The sequence below is a fragment of the Ascaphus truei genome, chromosome 21, assembly GCF_040206685.1.
Source record: "Ascaphus truei isolate aAscTru1 chromosome 21, aAscTru1.hap1, whole genome shotgun sequence".
Classification (NCBI taxonomy): domain Eukaryota; kingdom Metazoa; phylum Chordata; class Amphibia; order Anura; family Ascaphidae; genus Ascaphus; species Ascaphus truei.
Window position 1 is genome coordinate 32,104,402 of NC_134503.1, and position 27,164 is coordinate 32,131,565.

A 27,164-nucleotide genomic window follows, 5' to 3' on the forward strand; every position below is an offset into this window, starting at 1 on the left:
ACAGTGACAAAATAGAATTGTAGAAGTAATACCGCCCGGTCACCGCGCTCTGATGACTTTCATTAGTGCAGTCTATTCTCTATGTATTCATGCAGCTGTTCCTACCTCAAGCAGCCTCCGCTGTGTGCTCTTCACAATGATCACAGCCAGCGTCCTGCGCAAGACCTCATCGGAGCTCCAGGAGGAGGCTACCTCAGCTCCGAGCGCTGCCGTTAATAATGTTCATGTCCAATGTTAACAGAGAAATGCTCATACACGAGAGACTCTCCCCAGACACATTTCCTGTGTCCCTGCTCGGCTATTTATAGAGCTGACGAGATCTCCCAAAGGAACCACATCTTGTACTTGACAGCTTCTTGCTACTGGCCAATTATATAATGATTATATTTCTGCGAATACATACTGTATACACATACGTGTGGGTTTTTACACTCAATAAAATTGAATACCAGAGTATAAGTGTATAACATATCACCATTGTATATATTAACGGTTTACACACATTTAATTACAAAATATAACCTACACCAGTTGTAACAATATCGTTATTTATGGTGTAAATACAGTGGACTTTTTCTGCATCTGACCACAATGTTACTTCCTGTTCAAAAAGAAATAAAAACGCCACTTATTGCAAACTGAACACTTAAAGTCATTCCTTCTGCTGCCTGTTCTGTGGGCAAAACCGGGTGCTTGAGATAATGGATATACCATAATGGCAAGATGGCCAAGGCCCTGAGTGAGTGCAGTCTGTGGGAAGAAAATACATGTATTTACACATGTAGCCCCCTGTAAACAGCACAGGCTATACCTATCTTCCTTCTGCTGTGGTAAGTCCTGTTAAGATCAGGCAACAGTAATCATCCTGGGTTTTCCCCCCTTATAGCCCTATCCTGAATGATAGACGCAGGCCTGGACTCTGCTGCAGGCGTGAGCACGAGGGGAGGTCCTGTTGACATCACGCGGGGCGGGGCTAGCTCTATATTTTTAGTAGCCAACTCCGGTGAGTAGTTGTTCTTCGTAGAGAGTAGCTTCTTCGTTCGAGATTAGTCAGAGTCTGGAGTTGCCGGTTAGTTATGCCGGGAGTATGCAGTGCCGCTAACAGGCCATGAGTCAAGAAATCCTGCGGATCGGACCGAGGATTTGGAGAGAACTACGGTTTCCCCTGCGCAGAGTGCAGGCGAAAGGAGAGTGTACAGAATCAGCGTCTTTTAAGTAGAGCTGATAGAATTATAGACTTGGTGGACCAATGCCCTCACCCCGCTGCCAGGGTTGATGGGGAGAATCCAAGACCCACCGCGAGGCTAACCTCGGGGGTGGGCCACGGGGTATTGAAGCCCTAGCTCAGACCATCCTGCCGGAAGAGTGACATGGAGGAAAGGAGAGGAGGAATTATCTGGGCGAAGGCGAGTGGCGTATAACCCGTCCTGGCTATTGTGTTGCGGCTGTTGGAAGCCCTTATTGTTGGGATATTGTTGCGTTGTCAAATAAAGAGACTATTCCTCATCCATAAAGACTGTGTGTGACTTGGAAAGTACTACCCTGGGACCCAAGGGGTTCTTCTATACCGGTCCTGTCCCATATTCCTGGGAGTATAGAAGATGGAGGCGCTGCACCACTAAGAGATCATGGAGGCTACCACCCCAGAAGCCCGGTCCTGGCTCCCCCACAACATCGCGGGAAGCTCAGGTCCTCCTGTTCCTCACAGGTACACACCACACCGCATTTAACCTACCTTCATGCACCCTAGACACCATCGTAGAGTCTGGGGGGGGGGGGGGGGGAAGCAGGGTTACACACATAAGCCCACGTTCTATCAAAGCGCTCAGCCACACAGTATAACGACACTGCCATTGTTAAAGGGGGCCCAGTGAAGGAATGCAGGGGGGGGGGGCAATTTTAGTCCTCAAAGGCTACCAACAGGTCAGGTTAAGGATATCTCTGCTTCAGCACAGGTGGCTCAGTGGTTCAGTCAGAATGACAGCCAAAAAGGCACCAACACTACATCCAATATGACAGACAATGTCGCACAATGCTATATATTTTGTCTACAATATATTCTTGCCACATAAATATGGGTCATTTAGTTCAATACTTTGGCAAAAATAATTTAAACCTGCAACCACGTCACAGTAACCCTATTTCAGTAGGTCCTGAACAACCACGTCACAGTAACCCTATTTCAGTAGGTCCTGCACAACCACGTCACAGTAACCCTATTTCAGTAGGTCCTGAACAACCACGTCACAGTAACCCTATTCCAGTAGGTCCTGAACAACCACGTCACAGTAACCCTATTTCAGTAGGTCCTGCACAACCACGTCACAGTAACCTTATTTCAGTAGGTCCTACACAACCACGTCACAGTAACCCTATTGCAGTAGGTCCTACACAACCACGACACAGTAACCCTATTTCAGTAGGTCCTGCACAACCACGTCACAGTAACCCTATTTCAGTAGGTCCTACACAACCACGTCACAGTAACCCTATTTCAGTAGGTCCTACACAACCACGTCACAGTAACCCTATTTACCAATATTATACTGTTATGTATTTCTTCCACTGCATAGACGAAACAAACACTGCAGCCCACACCACAGGGTGTGTGACATGTATGCAGGCGTGATGGCTTCAAATGTAAGAAGCACTTAAACCTGGTTTAAAAAAAAAAAAAAAGAAGTGTCCAACACACACACTGCTGTGGGCTGCTGCGTTTGTGCTTCCTCTTGTCTCTAAGCAGTGGAAGAAATACATAACAGTATAATATTGGTAGTGTAGGACCTACTGTACTGAATTAGGGTTACCGTGACATGGTTGTAGTATTGAACTAAATAACCCATATTTAAGAGGCAAGAATATAGACAAAATTCATAGCATTGTATTAAATGATTTGTCAAGTTGTATGTAACATTGAAGCCTTTTTTCCGCAGTCATTCTGATTGGGCCACCTGTGCTGAAGCTGGGATATCCTTAACCATGGGCGTCCGCAGGGGAGGGCAAGGGGGGGCGCTTGCCCCCCCTGGATCCTGGGCTGCCAACAGCGGGGGACAGAGGGCACTGGCGTGACAGGATTTAGCGCGCTCACGATGTGCAAGGAAGCGCGCGCGTATCTTCCCTGCTTCCCCCCCACCTGGGACCCCCCCTTCCTCCCCCCGAGCCCGCTCACAGCTGCTCGCGGCACTTCCTGTGCCTGCTGCTAGTGAGCGCGTGACTGTCCGTGACGCAGAATCTTCCCGCTCCTCTACTGGTGGCTGCGCAGTGTCCCCCCTTCTTCCCCGGGTCTCCGTGGCTGCCCACCCGCCCAGGGTGATAGTAGGTAGGTGCAGGGGTGCGGCCGCCAGGGGGGGGAGGGGTTGCCTCCTGACCTGGTGCTCCCTCCTGTCCCGGTGCTCCCTCCTGCCCTGGTGCTCCCTCCTGCCCTGGTGCTCCCATCCCCCGTCCCCTTGGTGTGGAAGATGAGCGCGGGGGCGGGTAGTGGTGATGCACTTCTGGCTGGTCGGATCTCCGGCCTCCCCCCCCCCCCCCTCCCGTCCCCAGGCACTTACATCCGGCGCTGCATCTCTTGCTCCACTTTGTGTGTGTGTGTGTGTGTGTGTGTGTCTGAGGCTGTGTGTGTGTGTGTGTGTGTCTGACGCTGTGTGTGTGTGTGTGTGTGTGTGTGTGTGTGTGTGGCTGTGTGTGTGTGTCTGAGGCTGTGTGTGTGTGTGTGTGTGTGTGTGTCTGAGGCTGTGTGTGTGTGTGTGTGTCTGAGGCTGTGTGTGTGTGTGTGTGTGTCTGAGGTTGTGTGTGTGTGTGTGTGTGTGTGTCTGAGGCTGTGTGCGTGTGTGTCTGAGGCTGTGTGTGAGTGTGTCTGAGGGTGTGTGTGGGTGTGTCCGAGGCTGTGTGTGGGTGTGTCTGAGGCTGTGTGTGTATGTGTGTGTATGTGTGTGTGTGTGTCTGAGGCTGTGTGTGGGTGTGTGTGTGTCTGAGGCTGTGTGTGTCTGTCTGGTGTGTGTGTGTGTCTGTCTGGTGTGTGTGTGGCTGTGTGTGTGTGTGGTGTGTGGCTGTGTGTGTGTGTGGCTGTGTGGCTGTCTGGTGTGTGTGTGTGGCTGTCTGGTGTGTGTGTGTGGCTGTCTGGTGTGTTTGTGTGTGTTTGTGGCTGTCTGGTGTGTGTGTGTGGCTGTCTGGTGTGTATGGCTGTCTTGTGTGTGTGTGTGTGTGGCGCTGTGTCGCTGTCTGGCGCTGTCTGGCGCTCTGTGGCTGAGTGTGTGTGTGTGGTCAGTGTGCGTATTGGTCTGTCTGAGTGTCTGTAGATCAGTGGCTGTGTGCAGGTAAGAGAGAGAATGGGGGGAGAGAGAGGGAGAGAATGGGGATGGGGAGGGAGAGAGAATGGGGGGTGTGAAGGGAGAGAGAGAATGGGGGGGTGGAAGTAGAGAGAGAATGGGGGACAGGGCTAGCAACGGGGGTCTGTCGGGGTTGGCGTCCCAGGCCCGGTGAGTTGGGGCCCACCCACGTGTCAGTCAACCACCCTCTCACCCACTCTCCCTCCCTGTCTCCCTCTCCCTCCCTGTCACACACGAGTCAGTCAGTCACCCACCCACCCAAGTGTCAGTCACCCACCCCGTCACCCACACACCCCCACACCCAATCTCTCTCTCTGTCTAGTTAAAATTATGCCCGCCCCTGAAAACATTTCTGCGGACGCCCATGTCCTTAACCTCACCTGTTGGTGGCCCTTGAGGACTAAAGTTGCCCGCACCGCCCCGCATTACTTCACTTAGCCCCCTTTAAAAATAGCAGTGACGTCATACTGTACCGTGTGGCTGTGAGCTGTCACAGAACGTGGTTTTAGCATCGTACTAAAGAATGTGTTATATTGGATGTAGCATTGGGGGCTTCATTGTCTCTTGCAGTAGCACTCCAAATGACACACACACACACACACAATGTAGTGGGTTTGGGTTTTGAGCTTGCTAAGGCCGTGGTCCCAGTCTGCACTGTAGCACGCGCGCCCGCGGGGTGGCGGCGCGTGCACAGCGCTTCACTACGATCTGCGGTCTGTGGTGAGATGCAGGAGGGGGGGGAGGCATGGCGGGGGTTGTGCAGGGGCGTGGCCATGACCTCAAGCGGCTGATTCACCCTCATTGGCTGAACCACCGGCAGGGGCGTGGCCACCCCTCCGTCGCAAGTTGTAAATACAATTTTGTTGCATTTGCAAAAACTGGTAGTAGAGCGCGGCTGCCAAAAGTGTGCGAAGGTGCAGTACATACTGGGCCCAGCCCCATTGAGGGGTAGTACTTGTTCATGCAGCGCACACCTAGGCGTGTGCTGTAGAACGTACTGAGGACGCAGCCTTATACTATATGTCTAGAATGACTAAGTCACCTGCACTGGAGCAGGGATATTCTTAAAACCTGACCTGTTGGTGGCCCTTGAGGACTGGAGTTGGCCAGTCCTGAAGTAATGGTACTTGTCATTTTTATTGGGTTGAAAGCAGTCGAAACACCAAAATTGCGTTTTTAGAATACTGTATTGTCACTTTCTTTTTTTTTTTAATGTTTGAAAACGTCAGTCACAAAAAGAAATAACCAAAAAATAAATAAATGGGAACCCAATTTGCACCATAAATCAGCAATTCTCGAATTCCCCCCCCCCCCCCAAAAAAATAAATTAAAAACCTGCGAATTGAATTCTGACAAATTAGGCCCCTCCAGTTACAGGTACAGACAGCAATGACATTTCATAGAACTTATAGTGCTCTCTGACAGGATACCATTTTAGGATACCATTCAGGATACCATTTTAGATTTTAGCGCTGCTAAAAGGAAGTTGGTTTCAACTTTAAGTATTAATTCTAATACATTTTTAACCAATGGCAGCAACATAGGTTACATGTAGGCTATTAACGTCGTCTAAAAGAAAATGACAATTTGTTGTTACTTTGTTTCCATGAGCCACTAAATGTTTTTGAGGCATGTTTTTTTTTTTTTTAAATACTGTATGTACCTAATTTTGTTCATGACCAGGCTGTATCTACAGTCAAATTGCAATGATTTCCTTTTGTTTGAAAAATGATAGCGTCGTTATTTATGAACAGATAACAGCGTTGGGGCTGACCCAGTATATCCACATCCACACACATATATATATATATATATATATATATATATATATATATATATATATATATATATAGATATATACACATATACACATTATATATATAACATCGCCGGAAGAAGAGATCAGTGTATCTCGAAAGCTCGCACAAATAAAAGCATTTAGTTAGCCACAGAACGGTATCATCTATTTATTTTTTGATTATTGAAGCTCGGCTAACACGGTACTGATACCTCTACATATATATATATATATATATATATATATATATATATATATATATATATATATACTGAGTTAAGTTATGGTGAGTAAAAAAAGTGACAAAAACCCTCCACAGGAAAGCAAATATGCAAATATAGCTGTATGCTCATCTGCATGTCTTAGGCAGGTCTGCAACCCCACCTTTCCCCATTATCACCCAGCATACAGCACTTCCACTGCAGCAAGGGATTCTGGGAAATGACATGCAAATGAGCACACAGTGTCACTTTTTGCCTCAATGGTTATTGAGGCAAAAAGTGACACTGTGTGCTCATTTGCATGTCATTTCCCAGAATCCCTTGCTGCAGTGGAAGTGCTGTATGCTGGGTGATAATGGGGAAAGGTGGGGTTGCAGACCTGCCTAAGACATGCAGATGAGCATACAGCTATATTTGCATATATATATATATATATATATATATATATATATATATATATATATATATACATATACATATACATATACACATACATATATATATATAGCAACTGTAAATATTAATGTATGTTAATTTGCATGTCTTAGACACGTCTGCAACCCTATCTTTCACCATTATCGCCCAGCACACAGCACTTCCACTGCAGAAAGGGATTCTGGGAAATGCAACCTTGATGGGTATCACATGTCTGTGAGTGGGTTTACTGGCTTTGCATCTTAGCCCAGCATATGCTTGAAAGCTGTGTTTAAAGCAGCATGCATTGGCTTAAGGGTGCTCGTGTAATATGAGCTTGAGACAAAAGGTGGCACTGTGTGCTCATTTGCATGTCATTTCCCAGAATCCCTTGCAGCAGAGGAAGTGCTGTGTGCTGAGCGATAATGGTGAAAGACAGGGTTGCAGACCTGTCTAAGACATGCAAATGAACATACAGTAATATTTACAGTTGCTATATGCTTTACTGTGGAGGGTTTTTGTCACTTTTGTTACCCACCATAACACACACACACACACTTTAAGTACACTCGCGAGTAAAGACATATTTTCAATAGCACCATACCCCTGTGTCCGTACGTTCGCTTTGTGAGTATGGACACTTATTCTGCCCTACAGACTGCCATAGTAGTGACGCGCTGATTCCCCTCGCCCAATAGGCAAACGGCAGCTCGAGCATGCGGCTGTCATCATGCCCTGTACAGCAATAACGGCTCCCTACCTGTACCGAAGCATCGATAGGTGGAAAAAAGGTTGTGCTTCACTTTAAGTACATTTTCGCTTTACATACACGCTGTTGACCCATTGCGTACGTTAATGCGGGGTATATATACACATACACAGATACACAATCGGTCTCACTAATAACAATCAGTACCTATTTTCTCTCTGAGCTTGTCACAACTCACTTTTTCTTTTTCAGTCTACTGATCGGCCGTAACATTTCACTTCTTGGAGAAAGGATAGAGGATGAATCTTCGAGATTGTCTCTTCTTATTGTTTAAGCTACAAGACACTGTGCACACTTCCCTTACAAATGTTTCCCCCGCCTCTACAATAAGCCTGTCAATCTGATCCGAGCCCACTCGCCAAAGTGCTCGTTTAGCCTAGAGTACTGTACGGATTAGACCCAAGGCCACTTTTACCATGAAAGGAAAAAAAACAATGCTTTGATTTAAATGTACTGTAACATGAGGACCATCTGATGCAGAAGAGACCATTGCAGAGCAGCGATTCACTCACCTCTCTCTGCCAGAGGGGCCAGCTCCATTCCCTAAACCGGTTTCCTTAAAATATTCACATTTCAAAACAGATTTAACTGATTAACATGCAACATTGTCAAGAAGAGCTTAAAAGACAGTACTGTATAGTTATTTTAAATGTGTCAGACCCTCCTAGGACTGGTGTACTAATAGCAGTGACATGTTTAAGGGGTTAAATCTGGGTGACTAATGCCTTTCACACAAATATGACACCAATTATTATTTTTGGTGTGTGTGTGTGTTAGTTTGCAAACACCATGAGCTGAGACTTGGGAGGGGTTTGATTTCCTAAGGCTGCTCCCTTTTGTCTATCACTGTGTGCAACATGAGTTTGCACAGGTAACACTCCCCTTCCCAGCTTTCTGATAACAGGGCGAGACAACTAAAGAAAACATTTGATTGACATTCACTGCCCCATTAAGAGACCCTTACAATTTGTAGTTAATTTCCCAGCAAAGCTTTAAGAGCATGTCACTGCCATTTGTACACTTTGCCCCTAGGAGGGACTGACCCCTTAACCATGTCACTGCCATTTGTACACTTTGCCCCTAGGAGGGACTGACCCCTTAACCCTGTCACTGCCATTTGTACACTTTGCCCCTAGGAGGGACTGACCCCTTAACCATGTCACTGCCATTTGTACACTTTGCCCCTAGGAGGGACTGACCCTTTAACCCTGTCACTGCCATTTGTACACTTTGCCCCTGGGAGGGACTGACCCTTTAACCCCGTCACTGCCATTTGTACACTTTGCCCCTAGGAGGGACTGACCCCTTAACCATGTCACTGCCATTAGTACACATTGCCCCTAGGAGGGACTGACCACTTAAACATGTCCTTGCCATTAGTACACTTTGCCCCTAGGAGAGACTAACCCCTTAACCATGTCACTGCCATTACTACACTTTGCCCCTAGGAGAGACTGACCCATCAGCTTAACAAAACAAAGCTCCAAAACTTTGCGCACCCCTGTGCAGTTAAGCCTGGGATAAGCAAGTGCAGAACCAGAAAGCCCGCTCAGAGATAGCTCGCTTTTAGACGTAAATATCTTCCTGTGACAAAGGCGCCTGCAAATATGCATGTAGATAAGGTACAGTAGGAGTTTCAGAGCTGTTTGTTTAGGGACCAGTATGAATGTGACAACACTATCCAGCAGGAGTAGCCAAACAAAAAAATAAGGGCTGGCCTTGGGGCTCAGCGCCACCAGGGTAACGGGATCCAAATTCTGCCGACCAGAGAGGGAAGAGCTGGAGGAGGGAGCTGAGGAGTCCCCAAACCGGCACAGGACCGCACCGCTGCTCGCCCCAAGGTAGGCAGAGGGGGGTCGGGGATTAAGTGATAGCTGGGGGGAGGTAAGGGAAAATTGGGTGACGTGTCTATTTATGCATTTATGTCTTTATTTATATAGCGCCATTAATGTACATAGAGCTTCACAGCAGTAATACATGTGATAATCATATATATAACAAATAATATAAATAATACAAAGGGGAGAAGTGCTTCAGACATAAAAGTAACATTTTGTTAAAGGAGTCCCTGCTCCGAAGAGCTTACAATCTAATTGGTTGGTAGGAAGTACGTATAGAGACAGTAGGAGGGCGTTCTGGTAAGTATGTCTGCAAGGGGCCATGGGTTATGTATACGGTGTAAAACAATCACTCATAGAGCTACTCATATGCTTCCTTAAGCAGCTGTGTTTTGAGTTGGGTCTTAAAGGTGGATAGAGAGGGTGTTTGTCGGACATTGAGAGGAAGGGCATTACAGAGGGGGGGGGGGGGGAGGGCAGTCAGTGAGAAAGTTGAAGGCAGGAGAGGGCTTTAGATACAAAAGGGGTAGAGAGAGTACATCCTTGAGCAGAACGCAAGAGTCAGATGGTGTATAGCGAGAAATTAGGGCTGAGATGTAAGATGGGGCAGAAGAGTGTAAAGCTTTAAAAGTGAGAAGGAGGATTGAGTGTTTGATACGGGATTTGATAGGAAGCCAGGAGAGGGATTTCAGCAGGGGAGACGCTGAGGCATGCGCTAGGGGGTCTTACCTTATGCAGAGCGGAGTTCATTCTGCAGCGTTGTGCTGTCATGGCATCACGTACCGTTGTGACGCTGCAGGAGGGGCCCAGCTGCCAGCATGCAGTCTTCGGCCCTGCCCGAGGGTCACGGACAGGTCAGGTTTTAAGGCTATCCCTGCTTCAGCACAGGTAACTCACTCGGGCTCAGTCCACAAGCCCCTCCCCCCCCCCCCCCAACAGGCCAGGTTTTCAGAATATCCCTGCTTCAGCACAGGTGGCGCAGTGGCTCGATTGAACCACTTGTGCGGAAGCAGTGATATCCTTGCCACCTGACCTGTTGGTGACCCTTGATGACCGGAGCTGGCCGCCCCTGCTGTACAGCATGCTATGCGTATCGAGACGTACCTGTATTGTTATTTAATGTGTGCAGTATTTCATTGTAGGGAGAATGAAGCACTTTACAGCGTCATAAATAAAACACAGAATCGATATAATAAATTAAACATGTAAGAAACGGTGGGAAAGAAACGATACTTAACAGTTTGATCAGATCTCTTCCCGTTAATGCATTTCCTTGCCTTCTCTGCACAATTTCTAAGGGATACACTTAAAGGTGCCACCCCAGCTTAGATCCACTTGAATCGTGGTTCAGTTCCCTCAGTACAAGCCACGGCACGCTCATTTAAGCAGATTAACCCTGTGTGCATTTCCTAGCGGTTTTTATTTCATTTACATTTTTATTTGAGAAGGCCCAAAGCCTGCAGTAATGTTCACATGGCAACGCCAACCTTCTCGTCTCCCTTTCCCGACGCCACCACGCAGCACTGAACAGTTTCCCCATGCAAACCTCAAAGGGTCTCATCAGAAAAAATGCCTCATCTTTATCTGAGATGAAAACGTGCTATCCTACAAATAAAACAAGCAGGGGGAACAGTCTCCCAAAAGAAGTAGACAGAGATTTATCGGAGAAGGAACATCACTAAGGGAGCCTACTGCTGCTATTTTGACTCTCAGAGCCCCCTGCTTTTTGCGTCCGCACTATTTGCTGGTTCCCCTTGCCAAGTGGACTTGTCTGTTATAATTTCCCTTGGGAGAGTGTCATGGGAGAGGGGGTTTGGCCCGGTATTAAAGGGGTTGCAACCCATATGTCCACCCCCTGACCTCACTTGGGAGGCAAGGAGTTAACTGGACTGCGGTCCAGTAATGTGTTTTTTACCCCGTTTCAGCACACAAATGTGTATTCCCCTGTAAAAATGTATTGCTCCTATTCCAGTGTCTGCACTAACACATACACTGGGATCTATGCGGGAGGGAAAGGGTTAATGTTAATTCTGTGTTTATGGCCCTTTGTTCCTTTTCCCGCCTTTGCAGGCTCCATTTTGCAGTTTCTCCATAGGTCGCCATTGGGGTTCCATATAACCCTATAGAGATTCCAGCGATTTGGGCCCGTTTCCGTAGAAGACCTGCAGGTGGCGCTCGAGAGGAGGAGCGGCGGTTCCCCGTTGAAAGTGAATAGAGTAATGCATTTCAATGGGGATTCCTGGAAGCCGACCTCCGGAGACGAGCTGGCAGCCTGCCAGACCGCAAAACCGCAAGAGCGGCAACATTGTCAAAAAAGGGCATTGATCGCGCAATTGGCGTGGGAACTAGGGCCTTGGTCAAGGTCACGGCTAATTGGCGTGGGAACTAGGGCCTCGGTCAAGTTCATGGCCAATTGGCGTGGGAACTTTTGTTCTAGGGCACCCAGAAACAAAATTCCTTTTGCCCCTAGATGTTAGGAACCCCCTCACTTGACCCCAACAGGGTCCGACCATTAATAGCGACGAGAAAGGGTCGCGCCAGCCAGGAGGGTTCTGCCATTGACCGTAATGGCGGCGAAAGCCTCGTGCCTTTGAAACGGCTAAGTCAGAATGAGCAGAAACCTGGAACCCATAACTCCGGTTCTGTTCAACCTAGAGGGCTGAGATTCGGTCACCATGTAGTCCTAGTTCCGGCAGGATTGCATGACAAATAGCAACCCTCTCAGGGCAACAGAACAGAGTCAGGGTAATTGCAAAGTTTAGGTTTCTGCCATTGACTTGCATGGCAGAAAAAAGCCACTTTTGTAATGTGCTTTTAAACTGTATTTTTGTATCTCTGGTTCTGGGGGTCGTGGAAGGCTGATATTTGGCCACTATGGCAAGAGTCCTCCGGCATGAGGACCTGGCAAAATTCAGCCCGCTTAAACCCACAGAACGGATTATTTTAATATATGTAGACATTAAAGAATGTATTGTATTTTTGGTCCAGGGTAAAAGCCCAGGAAGGCTAGGGCCCATATGGTATGTTAATGCTCAGGGGGGAGACAAGTGGTCTACAATAAACCCCCTGATCAAAGGCTCCCCCACCCTGCTTGTGTATGCTAGCACAAAGAAAAGCAGGACGTGGGTACTTTATGATAAGTGTTGTGTTTCACACCTTGGGACAAAAGTTTTCCTGTCCCAAGCAGACTTTCAGACGCCGGTCTTGTGGGAGGGGGCTAGGGAAATAAGCACCTGATTAGAATAATATCCACCCAGTGGGCAGGTATTACGTTGCCTCTCAAGTGAGGTGGCAAGAAGGGATTGGGTGCAGATAATTGTCTTCCAATGACTTGCACTCAATGCCAGGGTATAGGAGTGAAACTCCATATAAAACGAGTGTAAGCTCTATGCCCAGTGTCTTTCATGCTTTTTTGTGATGTCTTCATTTGAACCTGTATTGGTGAATGAATTGCCAATCCTGTAACGGATTGCTTCATTGTCCAACCCTTAACTAAGTGTCTATTTCTTGTCTGTTATTTGTATCACCTTGTGTGTTCTACTTCTTTAAGTAATAAACTATATTTATTATATCTAAGTCGTGTTCAATTCAACCCAGATATTTGGTGTATATTATACCCTGTCACAAGCTACCGTGACAGGCACTATAATAAACTGGTGGCAGGAGTGGGATCATAGGGCTTTGCACTATAACTTCCTGCGGGGAATTATAGGACAAAGTGAGCTTGTGGATTGCAAGCTCTTAAAACAAGTAGTTTCAGAAAACACGCTATACAAAGCAGGAAATCCCACTGTTCAGTGTCACTTAGGTTATTAGTGCCTGAAAGGAGAAGATGTGGTCCCCAACAGGAAGGTATGTGTCCTGGGATCGTGCATCTGTGGTTGGCCGGTGTGAGCAGTATGGGTTGCCTACCTACGGCAGACCCATGGTAGTCCTATGCCAGGACTTGGAGTGGCATGAAGCCAGCGGGGCTGACTGCACTCCTGGGGTAGTGAAAAGGGTGAAAGTGCGCAGCTAATACATGGTGAAACACACACAGTGAATACAGTGGAATAAAACAATATTGTGGACCTTGAAATTGGGGGTGTCACTAATAATGGGTCTGCAGCCTTTCTTTGGGGGGGGCTCGACACCCCTAGAACTAGAGAGAAAACAAAAGAACAAGGCGCACAACGCACATAGTGATGTATAATTTAAAAAAGTGAATTTTACTAAAGGGTAATAAGTTCTGCGTACATCAGAGTAAATACAAATGAGCAGTGGGTTAGTGGGTTTACCACACAAGAAGACGGCTGGAAACGGCACTCTTTACTCAATCTTGGGGAGCAGTGGGCCAGCAGTCATCTATCTTGTGTTTAATTGAGGGTTGTTGGGTATATAAGTATGTACACTTCCCTACCTGCATACGTTCCCTGAAGAAGTAACTGTGTGTTACGAAACGCGTTGGAGTGTGTCATTGCTCATTTTCTATGCCCGTTTGTTGCTGAGAGCACCCTCGGTTCGTTTTCCCTTGTCCCCTGTGACAGCCCCTGCTGCTGTTTGTATCCTGTGCTGCTGTGTGTATCCTGCGCCGCCCCGTACACTGTGTGCTATAGCGGACGCTGCCCTGCAGTGGAGGAGTGGTCCGAGACATCATCAGCGGGCGCTCCACGAGGAGAAGCGGTGTGCGAGTGGCGTTCGGCTGTGCGGGCACTGACAGAGGCTGCTACACGCCAGTGTGGGATTTGTTCTCTGGGACTTTGTACTACGGACAGACCAACCTACCACCCTGAGACGGAGTGTTTGGATTCTACATGCGTAGAGGAACCACCAGTCGGGATAGATGACTGCTGGCCCACTGCTCCCCAAGATTGAGTAAAGAGTGCCGGTTCCAGCCGTCTTCTTGTGTGGTAAACCCACTAACCCACTGCTCATTTTTATTTACTCTGATGTACGCAGAACTTATTACCCTTTAGTAAAATTCACTTTTTTAAATTATACTTCACTATGTGCGTTGTGCGCCTTGTTCTTTTGTTTTCTCTCTACTCCTGGGGTAGTAGCTGCGGCCACTACCCGGGTGCTTCGGTCTGGACGGTACAGGTCCTGGAGTCGGGCAGCCATGACTGCCCGATGTAAAAGCTATATGCTGCCAGTGCATAGGCAGTATAGGGCGTCCCTAGAAAGGTAACTGGAGTGGCATGAAGCCCGGCACCATGCCTCGTGGTCCCCGGAAGGGTGACCGGTGCTGCATCCACCCAGAGGGTGGAGGGCTGTGTGTCCCACAAGACCCAGCCCGAGCAGCAGGTCCAGAACCCCGCAGGTGTGCCGGTGGAGCTAGTGCCATTGGTATGACAAAGACAGGACATAGAGTCCAATCATGGTGCAACAGAAATATTTCACAGGTATATCATGTACCTCCAATAAATCCCATACGTGACAGATACCAGTAATCTTGATCCTGGGTATATAAGTATTAATGAAGCTGCTCCAATATTTTTGATAGGAGAAATGACATAAAGTGTCATCAAAATCTATAGTTCCTGAACACGAGATGCGGCTGGGCAGCAGATATATAGGCAGAACTATACGCCCTCTTAAGCAAAGGATATCAGAACATTTGAGATCCATTAAACAGAAAGATGATAATTATCCCGTCTCTAGACATTTCTCTCCGTGCCCCTCTGGCAATGTTAATAATTTTTCTTTTTCTGCCCCTGAATTTATCAAGGCACCTGTCAGAGGTGGAAATAGGGAGAATATCCTTAACCGCAGAGAAATGTACTGGATACATTCTTTGGGATCAATGGCTCCGCAAGGGATGAACACCAACTGGGAACTGAAACATTTTTTGTCTCAGTGACAGTGGTGATCATCCCTTGCTGATTATATTGTTACTTCCCTTCTGTTCTTGATGACATGTATGGATTATTTGTTTACTCTGTCACTATATATATATTATATATATTAGGTTCTATATCTCTAGGTCATATAGATTATGGACACTTGTCTATGACTACCTTTTATTAAGCTTATATAAAACAATTTACATTGAGTGAATCTATGTCATTAATGTCTTGTGTGGTCTCGAAACGGTCAGATGGAATATTTACCCCTATGTTGGCTATATAGAGAGATATCTGCCTATACAATTAATAGGTTAAATGTATCTTTTGAATTGGAGTTTTATCTATTGGTACATATCTCTGTATCAACTACCATCTTCTTTCCCCTCTTACTTTTATTTTTTTTAAAGTAATAAGTGTTTTTTTATGGCCTTTATATGTACACATTCAGCATGATCTTTCTTTTTTGTTTATTTATATATATTTTTCTCTTTATTCTTCTCCTACTCCTGTGAGTTTATCGTGTCTTAATTTCATGAATAGATAAACGTCATCGTTGCCTTTAATATCGTGGTGACTGCGGATTATGTATATATATATATCTGTGTGTGGTGTTTTGGTGTGTCCTCCTAGCCGGGAGGCGCTGCGGGTTCTTCCTTGTCTCTTTCAGACTCCAGTGACACTGGTAAGTCTCGCAAGACTCTAGGTTGTTCCCGTTGACGTCACTTCTGGTTACGGACATAATCCGGATATATTGTGTTGCTCTATGTACAGACGCGCCTCCAAGCCAGGTGGCGCAGTGTGATCTACTCTATTTGTCTTCTGGGACTCTGGCAAGACTGGCAAGCCAGTGGCTGACGTCACCTGTGCCTAAAGACACGATCAATTAGGTAATCGTGTATATGTGAGTGTTTTTTGTATTGGGGGCATAGTAGTAACAATAAAAACTTACATATAAGGTTAGGTACATCCAGTATTAAGGTGCAGAGGAAACAGTCCTGGTGGTGTCCTGGGCATAAAGAGATGGTGCAGAGGCTTACAAGGTAGACCCGCGCGCTGGGGCTGCCTGGCTCAGCACCACGTTGTTCTTACTTCCGGTAAGTTTTTATTGTTACTACTACTAACATGTTTTAATTAAATCTTGACCCTCGGTGCGCTTTTGTGTTTCATTCCCTGCTGTTGCCCGCGTTTGGAGCCATCCTGCGACGGGACCTGTGGAGGAGGGGTGCCTTCACATCACATCAGCTGCAAGAGGGAAGAGTTGATCCACTACGAGATCCTGTTAGGAAGCAAGAGCGCGGTTTGACTTTCTCATCTTTGACAAAGGGCTTAGCCCGAAACGCGTCAGAGTGGGTGTTTGCTCCTTTGTTGGTGTCTCCCCTAGTCGCTCAATAAAGTAGTGTTTTAACCTACGGTGTGCTGGTTCCTGTATTTTGGCCCTGCGCTGTGCTCCACTTTCCTCCCCAGAGGCTGTTCTTTTAGTGCCATTGGTAGTTGCACCCCCTCTAGTCTCAGAGCAGGGGAGGGAGAAGCTTAGCGCCAAGGGAGTTGCTGGAGAGGGCAGCTGCACCGTGTCCAGTGATGCTGCCCACAGGGAAGCCTCTGTGCAGGTTGAGGGTACTACTCTCGTACCGGACTGTGTGCCGGCATGGGCACAGTCAGAGAAGCGGGTCTTAACACCCGCAGGAGTGCTGGTGAATCAGGCACTCCCAAGAGCTGACACTCTAGTATCAGTGAGTCAGCTGAGCACAAAAGGGGCAGAGGGAGAAATCAGCCGTGCTGACGCTGGAGAGTGTATCCCCATGAAAGCCATCGTGCTGGCTGAGGGCCCCACCCGGGTGCCCTACCTTGTGTCCACCCAAGTGGTGGAGGACTGTGTGCTGGCATGGGCACAGTCCGAGAAGCGGGTCTTAACCCCCACGGGCGCGCCCGTGAGCCGGGTAGTCACAGGAGCTGACACTCTAGTCCCAAGTTGTCAGCTGAAGGCCGATGTGGCTGAGGGAAAGACCAGCCAAGCTGATTCTGGGGATCGTGCCTCCCTGCCAGCTAACATGATGGTGGAGGATGGTGCCACGCGGGTGCCATGCCTCATAGCCGCCAAAATGGCGACCAGCTGTGTGCCAGCACGGCCACAGGCAGAGAAGCGGTTAGTGACCCCCGCTGAAATTCCTGGTGCCCCCCGATCCAGTAACCCTAGTCTGGGGCAACGTTCCCTAGCTATAGAGAAGACGACCAGCGAGATGCTGTCCCCTGAACTGAAGCAACCAGCAGCCGCGGAGCAGCAGCTACAGGAAAAGACACAGTCAGCGATCCCTGCAGCCCCTGCCAGCGACACAGCTATGGAGCTTCCAGATGAGCAGCAGTCTAAAGCCATCAGGCAGGAGGACCAACTGGTCCACAAAGATTTGTTTTTGCATCCAGGGGTCCCAGGCAATCGGTAGGCGATCGGCCTGGGGGTCCCCTGCAACAAGGTACTTCCTGGGCAGCCTGATAGGGTCTTGCCCAGGCACCGGTTCCCAGGGACAGAGAGAACGGTGATGGTACATAAAGAGGATGCTCTTGTGACCGCAGTCACAGAGAGCCACAGTTGGGCAGTTGCCCAGGCAGAGGTGCAGTCGGCACCGATGCCCACCAAATTTGTTTATGCTCCCCAGCTTTTGGAGCCCAACCCCCAGATGATCGCTCCCCAACATTTGGAGCCCACACGCATGGAGGACCTCGAAGGGACCAGGCAGGTAAGTCAGACCATGCCCGACCAGTGTCCCCATGTGTATAATGTTCCCCACTGTGACCTTTTTTCTGACTGTGTGACAGACAGGGAACTACCGGAGCTCAGTGAGTGGTACCAAGAGATGGTGCAGGCAGATACTGATTTGCCTGCGGACCATAGTAGGCGTTTTGCCTGGGTACCAGCCCCTGAGTCTCCTGCTAGTTCAGAGACAGCAAGGGGCCAGTTAGTGGTTCCTTGGAGGTTTAGGGCAGGCTCCGTGGAGCAAGGGGAGACAGCTCCCCAGCTCGCAGCTCCCCTCTGGGAGTGGAAGCGACAGGCGTTAGGGAGACCGAGGGTCCCTGCTATGGGTGAGCAAAGCAGGACCCGGTGTACTGATAGCCCAGGGGTCAGCAGCCCCACCATCAGACTGAGTTCAGTGTCTTGATGGAGATGGAGAGGGAACGGATAGAGAGGGAGGTCAGGGACATACAAGGGTACTATAGGGATTTAGTGACCCACTACAGTGTTCTACCTGACCCCCGGACTAAGGTGACTGACCAGAGGGCAGTGGTGCTGGCAGCCTGGTTCCCAGATAGTGGACCAGCATTTCAATGTCTGCAGCGAATCCTTGCCCTGTTGAACTTGGACTATGGAGGAGGCAGGCGGTCCAACCATGGTGGAGGAATTAACCAGCCAGAGGGACTCCGTTTCTTCCCTGCAACCTCAATTTTTTTTCAGGCTCAGCAAGCCACCTGATGATGGTGACTGTCCTGGCGCCTTCATAATTGAGGGGGGAGATGTGGCGGTAGGGCATAGCCGGCCTTCATTAATAAAGGTGGAGCCTGGCTGGCTGCCCCTGAAACCGTATGGCAAGGGCTGAGAGTATCAGCTCTTGGGTCTAAATGTTGGTTTTCTGTGTCTTAAAAGTGCAATGCATTGTGTTTGTCCTGTGATTTAAACCCAGGTTGGTGACAAAAGGCAGTGTGAATTAGCACGTGAATTAGCATTTCAATGCCCCAGCTCAGATAGGGATTTCGAGCCCAAATCTCTCCAAGTTATATCCCTTATAAGTATAAGGTCCCCCAAAGTATATTCTGTAAGGAGGTGTACTTTATATTGTGTTTTAATGTTTACTATAAGGTTCTATACAGAAAGCACAGGTATATGGTCAAGATGCTAGCTAGTTTGCATATAATCCATAGTTCAAAGAGGAGAGGAATGGCAGAGGGGGGAAAACATTTGGTGAGCAGGATATTCAGATTAGAATGTCTTTGTTTTACTAGACATTTTGGAGCCTTGACAACAGGGGGTCTGTGGCTAGTTAAAAACGGCCCTGTATGTCAAAACTCATAAGCATGTTTTCCATTGGCAAGTTTTGAATTTATCCCTCCTATCAGTGAATGCGTAATTTCAATGCCTGCTGTAATTGGCTATTACACTCCTCAATGATTTAGATAGGAATCCAGCCTATATAAGTTCGTGCACAGTAAAAGCAGCTCTCTCTATTTGCAGTTGTCGCCACGTGCGGAAGCCGTCGCCACCGCCACGTGTGTTGCGATTGACTGGAGAGTTGCTCGATCCCACGTGCAGAGCCGCTGCCGCCACTTGGGTGCGTAAACCGCCGCCGTCGCTTGGGTCATTGCCCATCGGCACCGCGTGTGTGCAGAGCCTGCCGCCCGCCGACGACACGTGAGTACCGAACCCTGATTGTGATTGTTTCGTTATACTGTATGCTGAATTCTGGGTGCTGGTACGAAGCGAATTAGTGATGTGCAATAGGAGTTACCAGAATTAATAGGGTACTGCAACACCTGTCTGTTTCTATCCAACCATAGGGAATGGGAATCTGTGCAGTCTCCAATCAAGGGTTTGGAGTCTGTTTGAATATCCTTTAACCATTGTTTGGTCAGTCCTATATATATATATGAGGCCAGCACAAATATTTTGACATATAGGCATGTGATGTTATTGTTATTACTGTTGTTATTATTATTTTTATGTATTGTATGTTTGTTTTTAAATGTGAGACATAGCGATCTGATATTAATGGCATGTAGGCTGTATAGCTTTAAACGGTCAATTAATTTTAATTGGTTAGGGTATATTAGTATTTCACCTAATATCATTGTTTGTAGCCCGAGGAAGTAGAGTAACGTCTACGAAACGCGTAGGGCAGGTGACATAGCCACTATCTGTTTGGCATTGGACGTTTATGGACATTTGATATTTGGAGCCTTTCTACAATTGCTAGCTCTGGTAGTCAGTACGCATCAGCTGTCCCTTTAAGGCCACGGGCACTATCGCGCGCGGGCGCGCAGAGACATCCTGTGGAGACGGAGGAGGAAGTGAGGAGAGCGGCCACACGCGGTGCAGAGCGGTGGACTCCGCATACCAGCCTCCGTCACCGGCATTGCTCCGGTGAACACCAGAAGGGCGGTTTTGAACTTGAGTCGAGGCGGAGCAGAGATACTACTCTGCGAGGAGACCATCTGCGCCAAGGACTCGTTCCTAACAACGCGTTTTTTTATCTTGCTGCTTGTAAGTAGGGCTCCAATTTTTCCATTCCGGATGACCTGCGGTTCTTTGTATTTGTCAATGCAATTTTATGGCATAGTTCCTTTTATTAAATAGTATTTAGTCGCTAGGACTCTCACGGTTTTGTGTGATTTATAGTGTAGAACTGTTTACCCTACAGTGTTGCACTATGATCTTTGTTTGTTTGTGTTTTTTTCATTACATGGCCTGTCAAGCAAGTGTGCGGATCCCATGAGGAGTACAGGACTTTCCATTGACTATTTGGCACCAGGTTTCTTTCTTTCTTTTATGTATTTCTGTTAGTACTGGCAGTATTACCAGGCAGCCTACCTTTAGTAAAAGTTATTATTTATTCTTTTACACAGTGATTCTAGACTTTAGCGCTTGTTCACATTTTTCCTTCACATCTAAAGAAGCTCAACAAGAAATTTTACAAAGAACTGGACCAGAATTCAAATCCACTGATCAAGAAGCTTGCTGCGATCTCTGCAAACCCATTTGACCACTACCCACGACCCATCACAGCACTAACCCTATGAAACCAACTCAACTGTGGCAAGTAACACAGATCAAGAAACTTTCTAACGTGTGTGACAATATACTCAACAAGAGAACTTGGAGTAATGAGCCTCAAGCCTCGGTATCCAATATCACCACTGACAGATTTAATCTGTCAGTCAGAACAGGACACGCAGCTCTCTCTCTTTTTTCTGTTGGAGATTGGAAGACAAGCAGCTTCTGGCGGGCCTCTCTAAGGTGCTTCTGTGGAAGAGCTATTCACATAGGGAAGCATGGGGAAGCCTAGCCAGCAGGCTGGATTTCGGTCCAGGAGCCCAGAACCATGATCCTATCAAGGTAAGCCTTTGTGGAAGCAGGCGCCTTGCAACTAGGAAATGGTAGATCTCCTTCCCCAGACCCTAGTAAGTGTGTATATTCTCTGTTTCTTGTATTTCTGTGTGTTTCCGAAGTCTTATCCGAATAAACCGCAATTTATTTTACTGCAAGTTTTGCCTTGTGACTGATCCCTTACATATAAAGGTGTATTTGGCCTGCCTACCGTGACAGAGAGAAAGTCCCTGAAAAAACCCAGACTGCCCATATAGCCAAAAAGCCATGTTACATAGTTACACACATAGTAGATGAGGTTGAAAAAAGACGTAAGTCCATCAAGTTCAAACTATGCTAAATTTAGACAACAGATACTTTATCCTATATCTAAACTTACTTATTAATTCAGAGGAAGGCAGACAAAAAACCCAATTAAGGGGAAAAATTAATTCCTTCCTGACTCCAAGAATTGGCAATCGGATTAATCCCTGGATCAACATCCTTCCCATGTATACTTATTTGGTATATCCCTGTATACCTTTCCCATCTAAAAAGATGTCCAACCTTTTTTTGAACAAATCTTTTGTATCTGCCATCACAGTCTCCATGGGTAATGAATTCCACATTTTAACTGCCCTTACTGTAAAGAACCCTTTCCTTTGTTTCTGGTGAACTCTCCTTTCCTCCAACCTTAAGGGATGGCCCCGAGTCCTTTGTACTGCCCGTGGGATGAATAGTTCTTTTGAAAGCTCCTTGTATTGTCCCTGAATCCCTGAATATATTTGTATATAGTTATCATATCCCCTCTTAGACGCCTCTTTTCTAATGTAAATAAATCTAATTTAGCTAGCCTCTCCTCATAAGTTAGAATGTCCATCCCCTGTATTAATTTGGTGGCTCTTCTCTGCACTCTCTCTAGTTCCATAATGTATTTTCTTAGGATTGGTGCCCAAAATTGTACTCCATATTCAAGGTGTGGTCTTACTAATGCTTTGTAAAGGGGCATAATTATGTTTACTTCCCTTCCATCCATTGCCCGTTTAATGCAAGATAAGATCTTGTTTGCCTTTGCAGCTACTGCATGACATTGGGCACTATTGCTAAGCCTGCTGTCTACAAGTACTCCTAAATCCTTCTCCATCAAGGATTCCCCCAATATATCTCCATTTAATTTGTAAGTCGCCTTTTTATTCTTGCATCCCAAATGATAACCTTACTTTTTATTCTTGCATCCCAAATGCATAACCTTACATTTATCTGTATTAAACCTCATCTGCCATTTACCTGCCCACGTTTCCAGTCTCTCCAAATCCTTCTGAAGAGAAATTACATCCTGCTCTGATTTTATTACCTTACACAATTTAGTATCATCAGCAAAGATGGAGACTTTGCTCTCGATGCCAACCTCAAGGTCATTAATAAACAAGTTAAAAAGCAAGGGTCCCAGTACCGATCCCTGAGGTACTCCACTCACAACTTTAGCCCAACCTGAAAAAGTTCCATTTATGACAACCCTCTGTTCTCTGTCCTTTAACTAGTTTTCAATCCAGGTGCATATATTATTACTGAGTCCAATTTTCTTTATTTTGTACACCAACCTCTTGTGTGAAACCGTATCAAAAGCCTTTGCAAAATCTAAGTAGACCACATCAACTGCATTACCCTGGTCTAAATTCCTACTTACTTCCTCAAAGAAACAAATAAGGTTAGTTTGGCAAGATCTATCCTTCATAAATCCATGCTGACTATTACTAATAATTTTGTTTTCCATTGGGTATTCCTGAATATTATCCCGTATTAAACCTTCAAGTAGTTTCCCTACTATTGAAGTCAAGCTTACAGGTCTGTAATTTCCCGGTTCTGATCTAGCTCCTTTTTTAAATATAGGCCCCACTTCTGCTTTACGCCAATCTTGAGGTACTGAGCCTGTGGAAATGGAGTCCTTGAATATTAAATATAATGGTTTTTCTATTACTGAGCTTAACTCCTTGAGAACTCTTGGATGTATGCCATCGGGGCCAGGTGCCTTATTTACTTTAAATTTTTCAAGTCGCTTATGAACTTCTTCCTCAGTTAACCAATTGTTCATTAATATGGAGGTTGTGGCTTCCTCCTGCGGCACCACTATTGAACTTGATTCTTCCCTGGTAAACACAGAGGCAAAGAATTTGTTTAATACCTCAGCTTTTTCCTTATCTCCAATAATCTGCCTACCCATCTCACACTGAAAGGGCCCTATATTTTCTTTTCTCATTTTTTTGTTATTAAGGTACTTAAAGAATTTTTTAGGGTTGACCTTAATTTCTATTGCAATCCTTTTTTCATTATCCATTTTTGCTAATTTGATTGTCCTTTTTGCAATTTTTGTTACATCTTAATATATAAAATCAAAGGTTGGTACTAGCTGCGGTGAATGTGATTGGTCCGTGGCCACCCCGACTGTCATTGCCCAAGAGGTGCGCCCCAATGTGACACACACCGCCCACACGACTGTCATTGGCCAAAACTTACAGTGACATCACTGACACACACCTACTTCACTGTCACACACTTGCACTGACAGCATACCCCCACAGAAGCCCTGCAGAGTCCTTGGTAAGTTCATCTCACACTCTCACCCCTGTGTCCACACACACACACACACACACACACACACACACACACACACACACACACACACACACACACACACACACACACACACACACACACACACACACGAGACCATTCTTCTTCACCTAATATCACATGAGATCCATATTAGATGAATGTTACATCTCTTAAAGGGATAAGTTGGAATCTACATTTTACAATATTAAGTGGCTGCTGTGAGTATCTCCTCACTAACTGTCATTTAATGCCTAAACATATTGTTATTTATTTGCTTAACTGAAAAGGGAATAAAAAAAACATATGTTTAGTAGAAATTAATCTGCCCTCACACAAAATGGCTGCTGTGAAAATCTCCTCACTGTCATTGAATGCCTACTATCCTTTTGCCTCCGCCCCTTATTGACATCAGATCAGAAGTTTCTCAGTCAGTGTGTAGTTGGCCTACATTTATTACTCACGCAGTGCAGTTGTGGGTTTGTTTTTATATGTTTGCTCCAACTGGAACTACTAAAAATTATACTTCTTATTTTAAACAACATTAATTTATTTTATCTATTTAAATTCTGGCCAACGCCGGGTCTCGCCCAACAGTATCTGTGCACATGGCCGCTCCGCGACACTCCCTGCGCACACTCATGCTATGGCGTGCCTTTCAATTTCTATTACAAAAATGCCCGCACCTACCTTCATTCTCCCTCCGCAACGGCCGCCCAACAGTATCTGTGCACATGGCCGCCGCGCACCGCGACACTCCCTGCGCACACTCATGCTATGGCGTGCCTTTACATTTCTATAAAAACAATTGCCGCCCGTACCTTCATTCTCCCTCTGCAACGGCCGACCGACAGTCCCTGTGCACATGGCCGCCGCGCACCACGACACTACCTGCGCACATTCAACACACATTCTCCCTCCGCAACGGCCGCCCAACACTCCCTGTGCACATGGCCGACCATATGGCCTACGCACACACACACGACGACACTACGAACAACACTCCCTGTAGCCCTGCACTCTCCCTTTATGCCTTACTACAAATACATATATATGAAAAAAATGGCGTGCGTTTACATTTCTATTACTACAATTGCCGCCCGTACATTCACCTACGCACTCTTTATTAAGTTTCTAAAATGGCCGACAAAGGAACTTACAATTCAAATAAATATCTATGAAAACAATAGCGTGCGTTTACATTTCTTACTAAAATTCCCGCCCGTACATTCACCTACGCACTCTTTATTAACTTTGTAAAATGGCCGACAAAATAACTTACATCTTCAATGTGACGCTTTGCAAATAACCGCCAGCCTGCACCTACGCACTGTAAATTCACTTTCTAAAATGGCCGACACGCAATTACAACATGTACATTACATGCACATTACACTATGTCCCGCTTTGCCAATTTTCAATTCTTTCCATTCTTACAATTATTTTATTTCGTTACTTTATTCAATCGCCGCTATACTAATTTGCATTTACATTACCACTACCACGTTCACAACATCTCCGGCTTTCTCTATGTTCACGATCCTCTGAAAAAAATATACATCATCATTTCATTTACCTTCAACATTCATACACTATTCAATAAATTTCTTCATAAACTCTACACATTTATACCTTCATTCACACAACATCAACACACACATTACATTCATACATTCACCCTCATTCACGCATCAACTACATACAGGCATATCCCGCTTTAAGGACACTCACTTTAAGTACACTCGCGAGTAAGTACATTTCGCTCAATAGGCAAACAGCAGCTCACGCATGCGCCTGTCAGCACGTCCTGAACAGCAATACTGGCTCCCTACCTGTACCGAAGCTGTGCACAAGCGAGGATGCTATAGAGCCTGTTACACATGCGTTATTTACATCAGTTATGCACGCATATGACAACTGTAGTACAGTACATGCATCGATAAGTGGGGGAAAAGTAGTGCTTCACTTTAAGTACATTTTCACTTTACATACATGCTCCGGTCCCATTGCGTACGTTAATGCGGGGTATGCCTGTACATTACCATCACCATCTCCCTCTGCGCTCCGCACGGCAATCTCTCTATGCGCTCCGCAGACATAATCTCCCTCCCCGGCGCTCACTCACCTCAGCCTGGTATGTGACAGTGGCTCCCGCTGCGGGTGGACGCGCACACACTGCCCGAGGTCTCCCCCATGTTCCCCTTACCTCAGCCTCCTGTCTCCCGGTGTGTCTCGGTCTCCGCGCCGCTCCTCCCGTCTGACACAGCTCAGGCCTCTACCTCCCTCCCTCCTTCAGTCAGCGGCCCCGGGCAGCATAACTACAACCTGATTGGCTGCCGGCCGGCAACCTCACGGAACAGGCAAGCAGCCCTGCCGCGTCATTGGCTGATCCCTGAGCAGGAAGGGGGGGGGGGGGGTGGAGCGCCCGTCACCTGCAGGTACACGCCCGGGGAGAGCCGGGTAACGGCAAAGGATGGCGAAGCAGAGGAGTCTGGGAAAAGGCCGGGGTTAAAGGCGGGAAAAGGCCAGGGGCCAAGAGCAGAAAACACGCACCGAGGGGGTTAATGGCGCGGAGGCTTCTGAGAAGGGGAGGTGAGCGGAGCATTCTGGGAATAGCCATAACAAATCAGTGTGGCATGAGCGAGCAAGGTCCCCCCCCACCACTGTCGTCGTCCCCCTCCCTCTCCTAGCGGGAAATTTATTTTATCTATTTAAATTCCGGCCAACGCCGGGTCTCTCAGCTAGTTCCTTATAATTCTGATACGATGTCTCTGACCCTTCTGACTTAAAGAATCTAAACGCCTTCCTCTTCTTGTCCATTTCCTCCCCTACCTGTTTATTTAGCCACATTGGTTTTTACTTATTTCTTTTATACTTATTACCCAAGGGTATACACTGATAATTGTGCTTTTCTAACAATGTTTTAAAGACTGCCCATTTATCTTCTACATTTTTCCCTGCAAATACATAATCCCATTGTATTACTACTAGATTAGACCTCAGTTTATTAAAATCTGCCTTTCCAAAGTTGAAGGTCTTTGTTGAACCCAAGTAATCTGTTTTTTGATAATTTATTTCAAATGAGACCATGTTATGATCACTGTTACCCAAATGTTCCAGGACTTGAATATTTGTTATTACTTCTACATTTTATTTATTTATTTTATTTATATAAAAAATATTTTACCAGGAAGTAATACATTGAGATTTACCTCTCGTTTTCAAGTATGTCCTGGGCACAGAGTAAAACAAATAATACATGGTTACAAGTACAGTTACATAAATGAACAAGGTATA

General features: G+C 46.6%; 1 protein-coding gene across 5 annotated transcripts in view; it reads right to left on the minus strand.

The window, feature by feature from the left end:
- The window catches only part of RGS3 (regulator of G protein signaling 3), a 457,941-nt gene that overhangs the window by 148,274 nt on the left and 282,503 nt on the right, over positions 1–27,164 (minus strand). The window contains exon 1 of one of the 5 annotated variants that reach the window (XM_075579469.1): positions 106–240. The exons of the other annotated variants lie outside the window; for them this stretch is intronic. The gene's annotated coding sequence lies outside the window, so the exon portion shown is untranslated. Of the gene's footprint in view, positions 1–105; positions 241–27,164 lie in introns of those variants that run through there. 5 annotated transcript variants of the gene reach the window in all.